Genomic DNA, 18,147 nt, shown 5'->3' with positions numbered 1-18,147 from the left:
TGAAATTTCTCGGTGTACGCCGTTAATCCTATCTGGTAAGGATACCACACCGCCCAGCAGTACTCCAGCAGAGGACAGATAAGCGTAGTGTATACAGTCTCTTTAGTAGATCTGTTGCTTCTTTTAAGTGTTCTGCCAATAAAACGCAGTCTTTGGTTTGCGTTCCCACAAAATTTTCTGCGTGTTCTTTCCAGTTTAACTTGTGCGTAATTGCAGTGCCTAGGTATTTAGTTTAATTTACAGCCTTTAGATTTGATTGATTTATCGTGTAACGGAAGCTTAACGGATTCCTTTCATCACTCACGTGAATGACCTCACGCTTTTCATTATTTAGGGTCAATTGCCAATTTTCGCACCGTACAGATATCTTTTCTAAATCGTTTTTCAATTTGTTTTAGTGTTGTGATAACAGTACTAGGTGATAAACGACAGCATCATCTGCAAACAACCTATGACGGCTGCTCAGGTTGTCTCTTAAATCGTTTTTATAGATAAGGAACAGCAGAGGGCGTATAACATTACCTTAGGGAACGCCAACAATCACTTCTACTCGTATTTTACTCGCTGACTTCTCGTCAGTTAGTACGAACTGTGACTGACGGGAAATCACGAATCCAGCCACATAACTGAGATGATATTACACAAGCATGCAATTTCAGTACAAGCCACTTGTGTGGTACAGTGTCAAAAGCCTTCTGGAAATCTAGAAATACGGAATCTATCTGAAATCCCTTGTCAATAGAGCTCAGCACTTCGTGTTAGTAAAGAGCTAGTGGTGATTCACAAGAACGATCTTTTCTAATCCGTGTTGACGGTGTGTCAATAGACCAATCTCTTCGAGGTAATACGTAATGTTCGAAAACAATATACGTTCCAAAATCCTGCTGGATACCGACGTTAATGATATGGGCTTGTAATTTTGTGGATAACTGCTACTGCCCCTCTTCATTGTTGGTATGACCTGTGCACCTTACCAGTCTTTGTGTACGGACCTTTCGTCTAGCGAGCGGTTGTATACTGTTTTTAAATATGGAGCTATTGCATCAACATACTCTGAAAGGAACCTAATTGGTATACAGTCTGGGCCGGAAGACCTGCTTGCACCCAGATAAGTACTGAATTACTCAAAAAACACTGATGCGCCCGACCCATACAACTAGCGTAATATTGTATGAGGGGCAGTCAAATGAAAACAAGGCAGATTGAAAAAAGTAAGTAAACTGTTTATTAATTCAAAAGTAATCGCCATAACTGTTAATACAGTTATCCCCATTGTGACACAAGACGGCCATTGCCTTCATGGAAAAATATTTACGGTTGCCTATGAACCATGATTGTGCCCAGGCGTGTACTTCCTCGTCTGAACCAAACCGACGACCACGAACATCTTTCTACAAGTCCCAGAAAATACGTAATTCCCACGGTGAGAGATCTGGACTCTACGGGGGACTTGTAAGCGGTTCCCAGCGAAACTTCTGCAGCGCGGTCGAAACAAACTTGTCAACATGTGACCCGTTTTCATTTGGTTGTCCCTTATAAATAAACCAGTCCCAAATTACATGTAATGTACACCAGCTGTCAAATTTGAATATAGCGCGGGTTGCCGTTTTCGATCAATCAGAAGAGTGTACATTTAAGGTAAGTTGGCGCACACGCCATATAATGGCGGTTTGCAAATTTGCTCACTACAGGGAGTTGTTTTTTTTTTTTTTTTTTTATTAGGTGAGAAATTAGACGCTGCGAAACATGGCAAATGCACTGAACGCGTAGGAGCACGTGGAGCTATTATTTTCGAAGTAACAGAAAAATTGTAGGGAAGGATGTGGAGGAAACTTTATGTTTGTACTGTTGCAGTGACGATGTTGTTTTGGATCGACAAATTACAACTCGAACAGCGTTTTATTTTAAAGAGAAATCAACACACAACTTTTGTATAATTGAGCCTGATTCTGTTTAGCAATCTTTTTCAAAAAATCTTCGTTTTGGTTGCGCCTCACATCGTCGCAGGATTCTTAGAGTGTATGGTGCCGATGATACGTGATGCCAGTAATGTCTCCACATGCCTTATATATGTGTTGCAGGTAATGATAAGTGACTTAGTGAGCTTGACGTCCTGGCACTGCAGTTCCAGCTTGTACTCGTCTATACAATATCGCACTCCATGACACAAGCGAAATAATTTAATTTCTATGAGAGATACGACACAGTTCAATGTTTATTCACATTGAAGCACAGTCTTCGAAATGTTCAAATCTGTTAACGGGCACACGTATTGTTTCAACAGCAACCCACCGATTTGCGTTCGTTGCACACACTAAAACTGTCTCAGTTCATCCACGAATAGAAGCGCAGCGCACAGTTCGACGTTCAGTCAGTGTTAATCACTGTATTTCTGCACTTCACGGTCATAAGGTACACATATTAATTTAAATCCTTAGTCGTGTCTTAACGCACGAAAAACCAACCAACCAGACATGCTGTCATGTCAACAGTATGCGACTCTTCTTCGTCACCGCCCCTAAAGTTCAATTCTCCAGTCTCGATTTTTTTTTCCTTTATTGAATTTCGATTCCCCCGCGAAGGGGGCGGGCTGGCAGCAGCTTAGTATGCCGCTCTTCAGCCTACAGACTTTGTTTTAAAAAAGATGAAGATAATAAATAATAAAAACAGGCGATAAAATCGGAGACTGAAATAGTAACATGGCGAAAAAATCGTGGAACTTAGAACATAGAACAAGGGGATGATGATGCTAATAAAATACATAAGAAGCAGACAGGTAAAATAATAGACAGACAATTAAAAAACACGGCGACAGGCTGGTTTCTGTTCGCAACACTAGAAAGACGAACAACACTAAACATCCACTGGAACACTGCACTAAAAAGTTGGCAAATGTGACACACCACAGCCGAGATCAGGTGGGGGGAAACTGCACAGATGATGGGAAAAAGAAAAAAGGGGTTGGAAGGAGAGGAAAAGCGAAGGGGGGGGGGGGAGGGGTGAAAGGAGCCGATGGAGGATGAGGACCCATAAGAGGGGTGGGGGGTGCTGAGCAGACGCGACAGGGAGTGGGGAAGGCAGAGGAGGGGAATACAAAAGGACTCGGGGGGGGGGGGGGGGGCATTTTAGATAGTTAACAAGCTCTCTTATAGCAAAGATGCAATGAAACGTTTATGTCCTTGTAATATTGAAATGTGTTGACAATCGTTACTAAACATAATGAATAAATCGAAATAACAAAAGGAAAAAAATATTTATATAGGCTCCGAAATTCTGTATACAGGGTGTATCAAAAAGAATCGTCCTATATACAAAAAAACCATAACTATTACGTTATTTGAGATATGTGCGTGAACAACGTACTGTTAGAAAGAGCAAACTCTCGAGTTTTCCGTGGTTCCCGCTAGGTAGCAGCAGTGAGCGCCCACTTCAGTACTAGTAGAAATGGTGTCGGGAGAACAGAGAGCGTTATGTGTTCTACGTTTTGCGCAGTGCGGGTCAGTAATAACTGTTCAGCGTGACTTTCGTACCAGGTATTATGTGGATCCCCTACAGCACAGAGCATTAGACGATGGCATGAACAATTCAGAGAAACAGGTTGTTTGTGTAAAGCCAAATCGCCGAGCCGTCCCCGAGTGTCTCACACAGACGTCGAACGCATCCGCCATAGTTCCAGGAGGAGCCCGCAAAAATCCGTTCGCCGTGCAGCTTGACAGCTCAGCATGCCCCCGATTTACGTCTGGCGTGTGATGCGTCGACTTTTACACCTGAAGCCATACAAAATTCAGCTACTGCAAGCTCTTCGTGAAGGTGACAAACAACAACGTGTCGAGTTCTGTAATTTCGTTCTTGGCAAGATGGAGGATGACAGTTTTCTTCCACGCTTAGAGTTTGATAACGAGGCAACGCTTCATTTGAATGGATAGGTGAACCGTCATAATGTGAGAATCTGGGGTACGGAACAACAACATGAAGCTGTACAACATGAGAGGGACTCTCCAGAATTTAATGTTTTTTGTACAGTTTAACGGAAAAAGGTGTATGGTCCATTTTTCTTTGCCGAGAATACTGTTACAGGAAGCACATATCTCGATATGCTTGAGAACTTTCTTTTCCCACAGTTGGAGACTGATTCGAACGACTTCATTTACAAACAGGATGGGGCAACGCCACACTGGCATCTGGAAGTGGGGGAATTTTTAAATCAAAGGATTACTGAACGATAGACTGGACGCACTGGACCAAATGATTCAGCCTTACATTACTGGCCTCTAAGGTCACCGGACCTCGCTGTATGTGGTTATTTCTTGTCAGGGTTTATAAAAGACTGTTTATGTGCCTCCGATCCCAACAACAAAGAATGAACTGAGAGATCACATAACAGCAGCTGTGGAAGCTGTAACTCAAGACATGCTCGCAGCAGTGTGGGAACAATTTGAATACCGCACCGCATTGACGTATACCATGCTTCTCAAGGAAAGGGGGGGAGGGCATATTGAACACCTATGAAAAGGTATGAAAAAGACTTTTTGAGTTTCCCGTTCATCAAAAAACAAAATTCGTTGCATATTTTTATTAGTTTCAGAAATATAGACTTGCCAAATCGGATGATTCTGTTTGATACACACTATATTTACAAACATATCACATGCAAAACCATATCGCTTTAGTTGCCCACTTTGTCCGTGTACAATCACAGAGTCTTTTTGAGGACATCACACAGTTATTTTAGACAACTGATGTTACTATTACTTCAGAATTAGTTTTCTAGGGCTACATACGAGCGTTACGCGGACATGCTCTCAACGATAACTACAAATACGTGGTCTTCGTTTACGCGTTTTTCTCTGTGAATCTTATCAGTTTGCTGGTACCTGGTGCTAATATGTGGTACACACGAAGAAACACGTTTCCACTGTAATGATTAACGGAAACTTGGCATATCGCACGACCATTTGTGCGGTCTATTGGATGGCTGGCAAGTTCTGGCGTTTCCGATTCCACAAAGTGCAAATAATTGTTTTGTTTTGTGATCTACATAAGAATCCAAATTACTGCCAAACAGGTTTCTTGAACTTAAACTCTTATGTTGGACGTGTTGCACTTACCGTCTCGCTGTTTCTAACTCTACGTGTACCTCGATTTTCATATAAAAACCTAGCTCATTGTTACCTGAACTTGGATCGTAATCTGTTTTTCTATGGAGAACGGTGTGTCGGAAAAATCTATTAATAATATTAATGAAGAGAAAAATAATAAGGGTGAATTATCTCATTACATTTAGCTCACAAATAAAAGTGAATAAATAACTGACTTACTTTTTTGAACTGTCGCCTTTCTTCCTGAAACTGACTCTGTAGATTAACAACTCAGCACCCATCGAGACTTGATCTTATGTTATGGCATTGATCTTTTATTATTAAATACTACATTTATGGCCTAAGATCTTCGACGAGTTGCAGAGCAACTTTTAAAACTCATCTGAAAGAGTTTCTCGTGGACATTTCCTTCTTCTCGGTAGACGAAGTTTCAGTAAAAAAAAGTAGCGTGTATAATATATAAGAAAATTGTGCAACTATTTTATAAAATTTAATTACGTGTCTCTAGGACCATGAGTACTGTCAGATAGTGATATATTATGTTTCAGTCTAAAACTAGTAGCGAGTGTAACCCATAAGACAACTGTGCAATTTTTTTTCTTAAATTTAATAACGTTTCACCAGTACCTTGAGTAGTGTGAGAGACTGATATATACGTTTCTTAAGGTAACCAATGTGCTGTTTAGGAGTATACACCTGACCAGAATGTTGACTTATCATATATACGTAGTTCTTGATGTGTGTTATTTAGACAGAAATCGTGCCAATGATGTATGGAACTACGAATTAAAAAAAAAAAAAAATTCATTTGTTAGCAAACCACTACTCTGTGGTACTTCCTAGAGTATAAGAATAACTCACGTTTTGTTTTTATTTCCAGGTGCAGCACTTGCACAGCTGAGCGTTGACAAGGTATGTGTCTATTTGGACTTTCTTGCTTCAGTGCTCTCGTTGCTACTACCGTTACCCGACTCTCTCTCTCTTCCCCACCTTCATGGTTCCTAGTATCCATTAAGACTATCCTCCATCCATCTTTGTGCCAGAATTTGTGGCATTAGCGTTTCGAAGCAAATTTACTCTCACTTAGCAGTGGCGTATAGTCCCCTCTTCTCCTAAAGGATCCAGTTTTATCAACATACAGGATGATCCAAAATGTTGCGCACAAATTGAAGGGCCTGACAGAGGAGTAGAAATATAACAACTTTGGAACAAAAACTTATGGTCTTTGGAAGTGATACTTAGCCAGTGAAAGCTTTGAAATTTCGCCAACAACAAGGACACACAGTAAGTGCCATAACTTCAGCAAAGATATTGGGCGATTTGACATGTCTCGTATGAAAGCAAGAGGCAAGAAAACAAAGAAGCAGCCTCATGGGGAGAAGAAGGAGAAATTTGGGTTGGGGAAGTCGCCGCTATTGACTTGTAATTTGTTTGTGTTTGTTTGTGTGTGTGTTTTACGCTCGCGCGCGCCTGCTTTTAGTTATTTTTTTACAAGGATGGAAGTGTTGACGGTCGCGAGATTTGATGAGTTAGTGTTTAGTATGATTCTGTTCTATCTCTCACGTCACTTTTGTTTTATACAGCTCGCATGGTGAGTGAATTACTACTTACATTACTCCGTCATTCACGACATTCTTATCATTTAAAGGGCTTTCTTATGGGGAAAGTTTCTTGTAACGTCAGCTTTCTGTTATGGTTTGTCAGTCTTATAACTTTTATATCTTGTTCCACTTATGAAGGTTCATGTCCATACTTTGTTAGATACTGTAAGACAGTCCGTACTGTATGGGATAACTGAATTGCAGCTACATTACTAAAACAAACGTGGAGAAAGGACGATACGACATCGTAAGTTGAATCAAAACATTTTAAAAGCTTCAGAACGTGTGCTACAGAAGCTAGTTTTTTTAACCTAATAGTAAGAGGCTAATGCCAAAATGACTGCTACACAGAAACGTGTTTAAAACTATTTTATCGCATACCCAGCACACGCATACAGTAAGATCCAAAATATGAATTACATTTCTCTCAGGAAGCTCTAAGAATAAAAGAAAGCAAACACACGTGGCAGGCAAACAAACAGCCTTTTATTCAGTTGCATGGACATTCCTTGTTTGCTTGCTTCTGTCCTACCTTTTTCTTTTCTTCTTCTTTTCGTTCTTCTGCTGGCAAGTGCTCTGTATGCAATAAATACATATTCAAACCAAGTTCCTTGTATATAAGAATGCTTCAGTTATATGTTTATAACGGTGGATTTTCCGCAGAATATATATAGACGACAAACATGCGTTATGAATATTGTGCTCACATACTTCACGTCTGGGGATACAGGTGGAGAATGTCAACACCGCGTCGGGGACTCTCCAGACCGGATCCCGAAGAACCGGTACACAGTCGTCAGGAATTTGCATCAAGTGCCAGCGTGTCGCGGGTATGCGTTGCAATGTGTACGACCTGACTCCTGTTTGTTTACATAAGAGAAATAAGCGGGTTATTTCGTCCGGTGCCGTAGTGACACTGGTGAGAAGAAAAGTAATTTCATAAAACCCCTTCGCTGCCGATTATTTCAGTTCGCTCTTGAAAACGGAGCGTCCTCATCTCTCCCTTCCTCGTGTGATTTCGAAATTCTCGTTTTATTTCTACGTAATATAGGTCTCCACGGTAAGGAATATGCCGTACACTTTATATCTTCAGCTTTCATTAGCAGTTTCCTTTTCTTCTGGGCGCCAAAAATAACAATTTTATTTTTCATTACTCATATTTGTTTCAGCACCAATAAGTCTTCATCTGGGAGTCTCTTTTTTTTTTTTACTATAGAAGTGTTTCAACGATTTCATTTGTTCTTTTAGGTCTTGTCTGTCATAATACGTCCTTTCATTTTTGTAGTTGTTTCTCGTCAGTGAAGACTTACAATTAGATTTCATCGAATGGCGTTTTTTTGTAAATATACAGTTCATGGACCTTGCAAGATTTCATCTAAATAGTCATGATTCAGTGTATTTTTGTGTAGGGTAAACAATGTTTTCCATGGAAAACTGGAAACACTAGCGGTGATTGTTGTGTCGTACTTCCGCTTATTCTCATATCGAGTTTTCTTCAAGTGTTGCGCAGGATGCAATTCGCACACGGATTTTTCACACCATTGACCACTTGCGCGAATCTGATTTCATTCAGTATGCGAAACGAAACAAAAGAAAAAGAAACTCGCTGTGCGACGTAGGCATTGAGTCTTGCCTTGTTACTGAAAATGTTTACGCGTTATGCGTCGTGCTCTTTCTGTGCTATGTTTCGCCGTGTAGCAGTTGGGAACTGCGGTGCGGTAATCGAATGCGCGACACTGTCTTCTGTAAGGGCTCGCGCAGAGGTGTGTGTGTGTGAATGAGAGAGAGAGAAGAGAGAGAGAGAGACAGAGTGGAAGAATCGTGCGGTATATGTACTCTTTGATGTTTCATTTGGTGTACTTTTTTTTTAATATCGTGTTATTTCAGGTAAAACATCCAGCCCGAGAGGGCAAGGTCGATATGGGGTGTAGAAATTCACCTCAAAGTCCCCTGAAGACTTAACTTCTAGTGGAACATTTGTTGCGCAATGCTTTTATCTTTTAGGTAATTTGTGAAGGTGGCTTTATTTATAGCTTTGTAATGGACTGAGTTGATCAGAATACCGAGCACTAAAGTTTCTGCATGTTCTGCCTATGTGTACAGACCAGCTCTTTTTCTGGCCTTCGGTCTGAAGACTACATATCATGTATAAGCCCCCTAACTTCCCCATACCAAAAACAGAAAAACACACACACACACACACGCACACACACACACACACACACACACACACACACACACACACACACACACACACTTCCTTTCATTACCAAACTGACAATTCCCTACCAACATATCCCTGCTTTTAGTCAAGTTGTGCCACACATTTCTCTTTTCTCCAGTTCAATTCACTACCTCCTATTCGATCTACCTACATGATTTTCAACACTGTTCTGTAGCGCCAAATTCAAAAGTTTAGATTCTCTTCTTACGTGAAATGCTTCTCATCCACCTTTAACTTCCGCACAAGACTACATTCCTTACAAACACTCTCAGGAAAGACTTAGACGTTAGCAAATTTCTCTTTGTTGTAAGCGCTGTTCTTGCTAATGTGAGTCTGCGTTTTATACCCCCTTTAAGTCAGCCATCGACAGTTATGTTGCTGCGCAAAATCCCCTCCTTTTAGAGTCGCATTTCGTAAAGTAATTCTCACACAATCACCTGTTTTAAATCGACTACATTCCTACACCCTTGATATACTTCTCTTGACATTCATCCTACAACATCGTTTCAGTCATCGTTTCAATTCCGCTCGACTGATCCTCTGCCGTATCTGGCAGGATTGCAATGGTACCGAGAAATCTCCAAGTTTTAATTTCTTCTCTATGAATTTTTATTAACTTTCTAGAAACTGATTAAAGTGGGCAATAGGCTATAAACACGTCTCATTCTTTCCTCTATTACTGCTTCCTGTCATGTCTTTCGACTCTTGAAACTGTAATTTGTTTCCTGTACAAGCTGTAGATAACCTTTCGCTCCCTGTGTTTTTTCTCAGTCTCCTCATTATTTCAATGAGTGTATTCCTCCCAGCTATTGGCGCAGCTATAAGGATAAAATCTGAAGCGAGCTAAAAGCGAGACGCAAAGGTGAGTAATGGTGGATGCTTCAGCCGATATCGGTCAGCCGTTGAAAATAGAGATGACTGGGCCAGTGGACGGGCCGGCGGTTTCCTCCGCGGGGACATCAGAAGCCGGCGGGCGCCGGTCGGCCGCCACATTCCGGGAAGCGGCGATGGCCGCGCCCACGCCGGGCCAGATCCGTCTTGACGGGGCCTGCTCATTAATTACGGGCCGCGCGCACCACTTGTCAGCGAAAGCTCCGCGGTCTCTTGTGTCCTTCGCTCTACTGTGCGTGTTTCACCAATCGCCATATTATACGAGGGGCATTCAATACGTGAAGCAACACATTTTTTTCTCGGTCACTTTCGATTGGAAAAATGCAGGATTTCTTGTGTGACATCGTGGCAGTTAAAAGAGTCGAGGGGTATGAAACGGAAGCAATGATTGGGAAGGGAGTTAGACAGGGTTGTAGCCTATACCCGATGTTACTCAACCTCTATATTGAGCAAGCAATACAGGAAACAAAAGAAAAGTTCGGAGTAGGTATTAAAATCCATGGAGAAGAAATAAAAACTTTGAGGTTCGCCGATGACATTGTAATTCTGTCAGAGACAGCAAAGGACTTGGAAGAGCAGTTGAACGGAATGGACAGTGTCTTGAAAGGAGGGTATAAGATGAACATCAACAAAAGCAAAACGAGGATAATGCAATGTAGTCGAATTAAGTCGGGTGATGCTGAGGGAATTAGATTAGGAAATGAGACACTTAAAGTAGTAAAGGAGTTTTGCTATTTGGGGAGCAAAATAACTGATGATGGTCGAAGTAGAGAGGATATAAAATGTAGACTGGCAATGGCAAGGAAAGCGTTTCTCAAGAAGAGAAATTTGTTAACATCGAGTATAGATTTAAGTGTCAGGAAGTCGTTTCTGAAACTATTTGTATGGAGTGTAGCCATGTATGGAAGTGAAACGTGGACGATAACCAGTTTGGACAAGAAGAGAATAGAAGTTTTCGAAATGTGGTGCTACAGAAGAATGCTTAAGATTAGATAGGTAGATCACATAACTAATGAGGAGGTATTGAATAAAGTGAGGAGAAGAGGAGCTTGTGACACAACTTGACTAGTACAAGGGATCGGTTGGTAGGACTTGTTCTGAAACATCGAGGGATTACCAATTTAGTATTGGAGGCCAGCGTGGAGGGTAAAAATCGTAGAGGGAGACCAAGAGATGAATACACTAAGCAGATTCAGAAGGATGTAGGCTGCAGTAGGTACTGGGAGATGAAGAAGCTTGCACAGGATAGAGTAGCATGGAGAGCTGCATCAAACCGGTCTCAGGACTAAAGACCACAACAACAACAACAACAACAACATCGTGGAATATTCCCGCTTCAGTCCCTACAGTTTCATGCAGTTCTGTTAGGTGGCGGCGCAAGAAGCAGCCTTCAAAATGGCGTCTGTAACCTAGGTGCTTCCCAAGCAGAGAGCTGCCATTGAGTTTCTTTTGGCGGAAAACCGTAGCATCGCAGATAATCGTTGTCTACGGACACGTGGCAGTGAACAAAAGCACGGTGAGTCGTTGGGCGAGGCGCCTGACACCACCGTAACAAGGTCGCACACAGCTGTGATTCCTACAGTGCTGGAACTCTCGGACACTCCCATTCGAGGTGATCGGTGGATGACAACCAAGCACCTCGCTGATCAACTCGACGTTTCTGTTGACAGTGGTGACACATTAGTCTACCAATTGGGGCTCTCACAGTTGTGTACCTCTCCGGAAATTGAAGAAACGACTCCAGCGTGTTCGTCGTCACGAAAATGCAAATGAACATCTCCATGACAACGCAGGACTTCACGCAAGTCTGCGCACCCGAGAGGAGCTCACAAAACTCCCTTCGACTCTTCTTCCTCATCCACCCTACAGCCCCGATCTCGCCCCTTCCCGCTTGCATCTGTTTGTCTCAATCAAGGATGCTCTCCGCGGAAAGGAGTACGTAGGTAGTGGGGAGGTTACTGATGCCGCAAGACGGCTCCGACATCGACGAATAGAGTGGTACCATGAAGGAATGCAAGCCTTCACCGTAATTTGGCGTAAGGCCGTCACATTGAACGGGGATCATGTTGAAAAATTGGTTTTTGTAGCCAAAATACTGGGGAATTACATGTGTAAGTAGGCTGTTTAGGTTTTTATGTTGGTGACTCCACGTTGCGCTCTGTATGAAAATCACTGACTGCGCTGTGTGCAGTCTGTGGCTGGTTGGCATTGTTGGAATATTCGCTATTGTAGTGTTGGGCAGTTGGGTGTGAACAGCGCGTAGCGTTGCGCAGTTGGAGGTGACTGCCAGCAGTGGTGGATGTTGGAGAGGGGGGGGGGGGGGGGGGCGAGATGGCACAGTTTTGATAGCGGACGGTCTGGACGTGTGTCCATCAGAAAAAGGAAATTTGTAAGACTGTATGTGCCTATCAGTAGTTAGTGCCTTCAGTAGTTAGAATCTTTTATTTAGCTGGCAATATTGGCGCTCGCTGTATTGCAGTAGTTCGAGTAACGAAGATTTTTGTGAGGTAAGTGATTCATTAAAGGTATAGGTTATTGTTAGCCAGGGCGATTCTTTTGTAGGGATGATTGAAAGTCAGATTGTGTTGCGCTAAAAAATAAATAAATAAAAATAAAAATTGTGTGTTAGTTTACTGTTGATCGGAATAAGTAAAGAGAGAAATGTCTGAGTACGTTCAGTTTTGCTCAGCTGTTTGAAAATCAAATAACGTAAGAGGTTTATCAGCACAGTAATTTATAATTTTTCAAAGGGGACGTTTCACGTGGTGTATTGGAATATTGAGTAAAACAAACCTGTTTTCAGAAAAAAATTGTTGCATTACTTAATGAACGCTCCTCGTATGTTTACGACACCTGAGGATGCGCTAACCACTGCATTCGTTTGCATCAACATTCCGCAAGCCACCTTGCGGTGTGTGATTTCCACTTGCAAAATGCCGTAATGTGAAATGTTATTGTTAGTTTTAATTATGGGCCCTGTCGCATCAGAATTACCGGAACTGGTCCTATGTATGTCCAGTTTATTCATCGGCATTCATTAATTTGAGGAAGGGATTGAGGCATATGAACGTTGTTAATAGAATCACAAATCCTGGACTCTGTATTTATTAAACAATGAAACTTCACGTACATTGTACTGCTCCGATTACACAATTACGTGTGGTTTGGGAAAGAAACAGTCTTGGTTGCAAAATAATCATTATTCAATAACGGCTTTCAGCCTTTTGGGGCATCATCGGATTATCTGCGAAGAAAGGGGGAAAATATTAATAAGAAAAGGAAGCTTGGTCCTATCATAAACCTCTGCAATGGGTAAATAAGTAATTTAAAACCTTCGTAACAGGAAACTTATATAGTATTCTGGAAATAAGAAAAACGTGGGAGGTAGGATATGGACCTATAAGGCAAATATAGCAGTAAGAAATTTTGAAGCGACAGGTAAAAGGAACAAAAAGCGCGAAGAAGCCAGAAGAGAACTGAAAATTTTATCTTAACTACACCAGCATCCGCAGAGGTAGAAGCTCAGAAATAGGACCACGAATACAAACCTGTACACATGTCATATCGTCTGTACACACAGCCGTAGATTCTTCAAAACAAATCTGTAAATATATCCGTCAAACTGACCACCCAGTGGAGTGGAAAAGATTTTACTTATATGTAGGACAAGAGGTTACAGTAGGGTCGTTGTATGACAATCGTTTTACGAATTTATGAAGAAATAACTGCTCTGACCTTACTGGGTGGATAAGGGTAACGTGCGGGAGAAATGATAACACGTTACCAGCAACCGATCGACTAACAGCTTGCATACGTCCGCAAGTGGTAGGCCACACAAAAAGAACACCGCGATTCAGATTCACATCCAACCGTCTGGCTACTATCCGGCAGCACAATCACAAAAAAATTGCGAATTAAATTGGGCACCACAAGGGAATATTCACACGCCACACGGCAAGCCAGTTACTCACCTACTTCACGTGGGTCGTTTAGTAAAGTAAACTGAAAAGAGATTAAGAAATAACAACAAAGGGAAACAATTTAGATTGCTGTTTGATTTAATAACGTGTTGGCAGTTACGAACAATCAAGATCGCGAACTATCGGAAATGCTGTGTAAACATTATACAAAGGAATATACTGAAAGACAGACGCTGTACAAACCTGATAGAAGAAACCATCGCAAAAACTCACCTAACTATATGTAGCAGCAATCAAAAACCCTTATCGTATAATAAATTAAAAACCGTTAAATCGAAAAAGTATCTTAATAATACTGTTTGAACAAGGACCAGACAAGGAAATCGGTAAGTGCACCTGTCTAGCCTCACGTCCTAACATCCCGAATTCACAACGTTGCTGGAACGCCCGCCCTCACACCGCGGCAAAACTCTTCAGTGATCACTCCGAGACACGTGACCGCTGCTGTTCATGACATCTGTGGCCAGCGATATCTCTGCCTACCCACACAACCATAGAGTACAAAAGAAAAAAAAAACTATCGTTTTTTTAAGCCCAGTGCAAAGTGCCGAAATTTTAAAGACTGTTAGCTGGTAGCCTTACAGCTTCTACTACTTAAGAGAGTAGAATGCATGAAAAATTGGATACTTCCGTGATTTTTCAAGTAAAATAAAAATTGATGGTAAATCTTATGACATAATTTTTACGCTTTTGTCTTTAAGAAATCATTTTTGTATCGACATTGGGCGCTCCTTGTAACGGCTGCGCCAGTTGGAGGGACTCATAGCAGCCGGAACATTGGTTATCGGCGGAAATTCCCGAAGTCCTCCTTTTGGACCTGAATCAAAATAGTTTTTCGTAAGCTATTTTTAGTATGTTTTGTATTAGTATACACAGAATAATTGAAAAATATTAAAATCTATCAAACTGATGACCTGTTGAAACAAAAGTCACTTTCTTCGCCCACGAAATCGAGACAAACAAAAACGTGCATCGAAAATAGACTTTTGAAGATATCGCAAAACGGCTATGTGCGCCGATGGATAATTCGATTTAGAATGCCGGCATCAAATTCTGATCAAGATCATATGTACAGTTCTCAAGTTACGTTATGGAAAATGCAATTTCGAGAAGAACGTGTTTAGCATTTTGGGTCACATTTTTTTGTAGTTAATTTAAACATACCTCTAGTCAGCGAACTCCAGACCGTACACTGATCCTTCCGGATCCAAAAGGAGGTCCTCCTCCATTTTCTTCGTGGCCTTGGTGGTCCTTCGGGCATCTTTGGCAGCTTCTGCCTCCGCTGGTCTGCCCATTCGATACGCGATTTCGAGCACATTCATAATTTCCATATTGCCTACGTCGTAGAAATCACGCGTCGACTAATATTTTCTAGCTGTGAATGGTTTTCGGAAAGACTTTTTCACAAATTGTCTTGTTGCTGGATAGCGAAGTTTCTGACGTACTTGGAATGAACACTGCAATAAAGTAGACTTTCCATAGAGAATTTTAAGCCAAAAATTTAAAATAAGTCGACTTTTTGGATTTTTCAAAGACAACTGCTCCATTAAGGGCACAAAAGAGCGGGATATCTTTGTTAACTACTTACATATATGAGACATCTCTTCTGATCACTCAGTTTTCTACACTTCCAGAAACAATTTCAAGCCCTTTTTGGGCGTTTGAGTGATCATGGGTCCTTTCAGACTGATGAACGTGCAAGGAGGTGTCAGGCTGTGCGTACAGCACATTTGAGGGACCGGGTTCGATAGGATATTGAGACGAATCCTAGTACGAGCTCCAGGCAAGTGGCCGACCAACACATTCGCGTGTCTGAAAGGACCTGTGATCACAGGAACGCCGAAAAAGGGATTCAAATTGTTGTATGACGTGGTTGGTGTCTGTGAGAGTATTTGTTTTGTTACAGCCGTGCTGCCTCTCGACCGTTTCCATCTGCATGGAAGTACACAGACACCCTCTTGGCTTGTTCCCAACATGAATACCGGACCGTTCTGCTGCTTACAGTACGCTGCGTCAATCACACGACCTGCAAACCTGCAACACACGGGGACACACGGCACGTGGTCAGAGGAACTGTCATTCGCCAGCGCCATATACTTTGATATCGTTGCATTTCTGGACACATGTTTGTAGAACCTTTTTCCTCTATTTCCAATCGGTAATCCGTCCCTGCAATTCGTTGGTTTTGTTATATTAATGTTCAACCTGTATAGTGAGTAAAAACGGTCCTATCAACTTCCATGGGGCACTCCTGGCTATACCTCACCGCCGGGGACCACCTTACTGGGTTCTATTGCTTAAACATTTTCGAGCCACTGACATATTGTGGAGCCTAAACCGTATACTCGCACCTTGGTCAATAATCTGCACTGGGGCACCGCGTCAAATGCTTTCCGGAAGAGCAGGAGTATAAAATCCGCCGTTGCGGATCGTGTGCTATGCTGTAGGGGTGTGCCAGCTGAGGTGAATGTGGCGCTGTGTTCACGACAGGCCACACCCTGCCACTCACCGCTTTCTACAAACCTCGGCATTCTAGTCGGGGTACACAAGAAATTACTTCTTGTGAACAGGCCGAGGTCACAACGTCACTACGGTCTCATTTTCTAAAAAGAAAATCGGTTTCAAAGTAATCAACATCCGTTACAGACGTTCTTTCCTAATCGGGACGGTGGTTAAGTGGTGTACGACCTGCATACAACTCACAGTGGACTTCGAGACGCGTGAAATATTTTACGCTTTGGCAAGAGAATGAAAGCTCACACAAATTTCATGTAGTGGAGAGTGTTGTGCCTTGAGGATGCTGTGCCCAGGAACATATGATGTTTCCGGTCGGTAGTTCAATTTAGTCATCAGTTATAGAACCACCAGTTTCCGACGATTTCTGCTGTTCCTGTTGTTGAGAGACACGATTTCCGGTTTTGTGCAGCATTTGTAACTACACTCAAAGACAAAAAATGGAGTACCACGAAGGAATTATCCGAATGGGACGGTAATCAATAGATGTGATGTTTGAGGGTGAGTCAAATGAAAACCTTAAATATTTTTTTAAATATTATTTACTGTGCAGAAGTGGTACAAAGCTGTATCAATTTTCAACATAATCTCCCCCACGCTCAATTCAAGTCCTCCAGCGCTTACAAAGTGCATCAATTCCTTTAGAAAAAATTCTTTTGGTAGTCCGCGCAACCACTCATGCACCACGTGGCGTACTTCTTCATCAAAAAGCAACTTCTTTCCTCCCATTGCGTCTTGGAGTGGTCCACACATATGGAAATCACTTGGGACAAAGTCTGGTGAGTATGGAGAATGATGAAGACACTCAGAATGCAGGTCTCTGATTGTTGCAACTGTTGTACGGGCAGCGTGGGGCCTTGCATTGTCATGTTGCAAAAGGACACCTGCTGACAGCAATCCATGTCGCTGTGATTTGATTGCGGGCCGCAGATGATTTTTTAGGAGGTCTGCGTATGATGCACTGGTGACAGTGGTCCCTCTAGGCATGTAATGCTCCAAAATACGCCTTTTTCATCCCAAAAGAGAGTCAGCATAACCTTCCCTGCTGATGGTTCTGTTCGAAACTTCTTTGGTTTTGGTGCTGAGGAGTGACGCCATTCCTTGCTCACTCTCTTCGTTTCCGGTTGGTGGAAGTGAACCCAGGTTTCGTCTCCAGTAACGATTCTTGCAAGGAAGCCATCACCTTCTCGTTCAAAATGCCGAAGAAGTTCTTCACAAGCATCAACACGTCGTTCTCTCATTTCAGGATTCAGCTGGCGTGGCACCCATCTTGCAGACACTTTGTGAAACTGGAGCACATCATGCACAATATGATGTGCTGACCCATGACTAATCTGTAAACATGCTACAATGTCATTCAGTGTCACTCGGCGGTTTTCCTTCACTATGGCTTCAACTGCTACAATGTTCTGTGGAGTCACAACTCGTTGTGCCTGACCTGAACGAGGAGCATCTTCCACTGAAGTCATACCATTTGCGAACTTCCTACTCCATTCGTAGACTTGGTGCTGTGACAAACATGCATCACCGTACTGAACCTTCATTCGTCGATGAATTTCAGTGGGTTTCACACCTTCACTGCGCAAAAACTGAACAACAGAACGCTGTTCTTCCCTGATGCAAGTCGCAAGTGGGGCAGCCATCTTTATGCTGATTCTGCGACAGTATGTGTGCATCTGCACTATGCTGCCACCTACAGGCCATTCTGCACGCTGTTTGTAGCACGCTTACCAACTTACAGGATAACGGCGCGAAATTTAGATTTGTTATTACAAATTTAAGGTTTTAATTTGACTCACCCTCGTACATGATCGGACAAACAAATTACTGCAATTTCA

At 42.2% G+C, this 18,147-nt stretch overlaps 1 protein-coding gene across 3 annotated transcripts in view; it reads left to right on the top strand.

Moving 5' to 3' along the window:
* The window catches only part of LOC126481055 (uncharacterized), a 1,230,708-nt gene that overhangs the window by 1,005,136 nt on the left and 207,425 nt on the right, over nt 1–18,147 (top strand). For all 3 annotated transcript variants that reach the window (XM_050104539.1, XM_050104538.1, XM_050104537.1), the window contains one exon: nt 5,980–6,011. The gene's annotated coding sequence lies outside the window, so the exon portion shown is untranslated. The remainder of the gene's footprint in view (nt 1–5,979; nt 6,012–18,147) is intronic.

Source organism: Schistocerca serialis, chromosome 5, assembly GCF_023864345.2.
Source record: "Schistocerca serialis cubense isolate TAMUIC-IGC-003099 chromosome 5, iqSchSeri2.2, whole genome shotgun sequence".
NCBI classification, from domain to species: Eukaryota; Metazoa; Arthropoda; class Insecta; order Orthoptera; family Acrididae; genus Schistocerca; species Schistocerca serialis.
Note: the sequence above shows the minus strand (reverse complement) of the source record. Positions and strands in the feature narration are given on the sequence as shown.